This window comes from Apium graveolens, chromosome 5, assembly GCF_009905375.1.
Source record: "Apium graveolens cultivar Ventura chromosome 5, ASM990537v1, whole genome shotgun sequence".
Taxonomy (NCBI): Eukaryota; Viridiplantae; Streptophyta; class Magnoliopsida; order Apiales; family Apiaceae; genus Apium; species Apium graveolens.
Window position 1 is genome coordinate 239689618 of NC_133651.1, and position 2854 is coordinate 239692471.

A 2854-nucleotide genomic window follows, 5' to 3' on the forward strand; every position below is an offset into this window, starting at 1 on the left:
AACCGTCCATATTGTTAAGAATTAGTTAAGTTATAACTGCTGTTGGTGAAGATAAAACTCTGATCATCATCATCGTATCTAATAATACCGCCCATGGCAGTGTCTGAGGAGGGTATAGCGTACGCAGACTTACCCTCATTCCATAGAATGAAGACGCTGTTTTCTCAAAAGATCCCCGACTTGTGTGTGCACAAATATGTGTGTCATAAATAAAAAATGATAAAAAATAATATATAAAAGTAAATAAAAGTAAGTAACACAATACCCCCACCCATGTTTTCTTCACATGGGACTTACCTATTCCGTAAAAAATCATCGGCCAAAAGTACTTATCGTAAGTCCCCAATCTTTCCCCTAGAGATACCGCTCCAAACTAAAGGTTTTGAATTTACCACCCACCTAAACACATTTATTCTATCAAAAAGAGCCACAATTTTCACAAACCCTAATTTTTCCTCTCTTTCACTCCTCTCTTTATCATCGGCGATCACTCTCTCTCCCATATTGATTCAATTTTCCATCGTTACACCACTAATTCCGCCGGATCTACAACAGCTGTCCTGAGCCTCACTAACGATACGACCGACACGGTGAAGATAAAACTCTATTTGGTTTAAAAAAAATCAGGGAAATTTAAACTTAGTTTCTTTTGGTATATTATATATGCACAAAAATAATGATAAAATAATTTAATATAAAATTTACTACTATATAGCTGACAAAAAACTATATAATAATACCTAATAGTTGAGTAATCTGTGTGCGCTCTGTGTACTATCACTTGAAGTTAGATCTATAATAATAATAATAATAATAATAATAATAATAATAATAATAATAATAATAATAATAATAATAATAATAATAATAATATATTTTTTTATAATTAATAATACACGCACACTTTTTTTATAATTAATAATACACGCACACGTTAGAAGTTGCATCGTTTCAATCATTGCAACAATACTTTGTTGACTAATAATGTCATAGCCATCTTTAATATATAAAAAGTAATACAAGTAAATTCTTAAACAATGACAATTATTATGTAAAATAAATTAAATCAACTGGATAGTAACTTGTGAAGATAACGTATGGTAAACCTCTATTACATTATTAATATGATATTAAGTTATATATATAACATTGAGTAAATGAAAGAAAGATTAAGGAAAGACTACTGGTACTAGATTTCTATACCCCTCTCAAGTTGGTCACACCAATGTCCTATTTTTAGGATAACTGCCCCCCCCCTCCTGCCCAAACTTAAATTAAGAAATTTTAATCCCAGGGCATTAGAGAAGCTTAAATTAAGTAATTTTACTCTTAGTGCATTAGAGAAGCAACTTGCCAATCTTACTTGATAAGGTTTTTATTAGATGCTCACATTTACTATCACACATTAAAACAAAAAAAATCATATTATATTCCGAGAGAGTGTTTTGTATATCACACTAGTAGTTTACAATCAAACAACGCAATATGGAGTACAAGAGCTCTACCATGGCCAAGAAACTTGTAGCAGGGGTTGCACTTGTTTTGTTACTTGTCTCGCTCGGTATGTGTATATTAATATTCTTGTCCAGTTTTTTATGAAAATCTATTCATTAAAATAGAAGCCTCTCACACTCATTAGGTATGCACTCATACTTAAGAATTACTGCGTGATACACGTCCAACAACATGACATTCAACTGCACTATATATATATATATTATTTGTCAAGAAAACTATATTTATAACTAAATGTTTTGGCGTCTTCAGTCTCTGCAGTGGAAGAAAAAGCGGCTGCGCCGGCTCCGGTGGAGAAGATCTTGGGCAGGGTTGGTGTTTGTTTAAATGTACCATGTAAGGACTCGGCTTTGTGTGATGAATTATGCAAAGACGGAAAGTACATAGGAGGGATTTGTCTTCCACCATCCAAGCATTGTTGTTGTCTCTATTAACCCCTAATGTTGCAACCAATAAAATTGTACTATCAACGCCACATTCAGTTTATGTGAGATATATATTTGTGGCTACTTAATTATCTCTCGATGATAATTAGCAAAAAAATAAGTTATCTTACGATGATTTTTTTTTTCTTACTTGCGTCATCAAGACTTAAAATTAGTGTTGAGTTAAGATGTAATCAAAAAAATTAGTACAAAGTGATTAAAATCATATATATGCTGGGGCTCATATTATTCAAATACACGAGTTAATGATGCAACTAATATTTTTTTGAAACGGAGTACATGTAGTTGATAGAGTGCGATAAATATTTTATGAAGGACCCAGATGATGCACATATTGTTCAAATAGCTGGGTATATGTCATTGCCAAGGTGGTCAAAGTCTCTAGTGCTAAGAATTTAAATCCCTTATAAAGTGATTTAATATTTTATGATATCAAATTAGAATATGGAAATTAGATTAATAACATGCATTTAAAATTCCATTTATATTGTGTAAAGGGGCTAGCAATGATATAGGAATAAAGGATAATCTTGACTGCATACTTGATTTAAGTCCACAATGGCAAAAAAAATAAATTTATGTTTGTTGACCAAGGTCAAGAACGTTTTTAGAGACACTATTTTGAAACATTTTCCATCTACATCTATATTATATTAAAATAAAATACATCTGATGTCATTTTTACTATGTGTCAAGTTCTCATTAAATTGCTGACATCATCAAATCTTATACTTCCTCTATCCCTCCCATTTGTTTACACTTTCCTTTTTGGGATGTGCTTTCCAATTGTTTACATTTTAAAATTTTCTAAAAATGGTAAAATTTTTATAATTTTAAAATAACTACATCCACTAATACTCTCCACTATACCCACTTTATATATATATATATAT

The 2854-nt window shown here is 31.0% G+C and overlaps 1 long non-coding RNA gene across 1 annotated transcript; it reads left to right on the top strand.

Annotated features, from left to right (window-relative positions):
- The first annotated feature begins 1355 nt into the window (after positions 1-1355).
- LOC141661665 (uncharacterized) lies at positions 1356-2070 on the top strand. The gene is made up of 2 exons (XR_012550081.1): positions 1356-1561; positions 1768-2070. It is a non-coding gene; the product is annotated as an uncharacterized LOC141661665 (long non-coding RNA).
- The last annotated feature ends 784 nt before the right edge of the window (positions 2071-2854 follow it).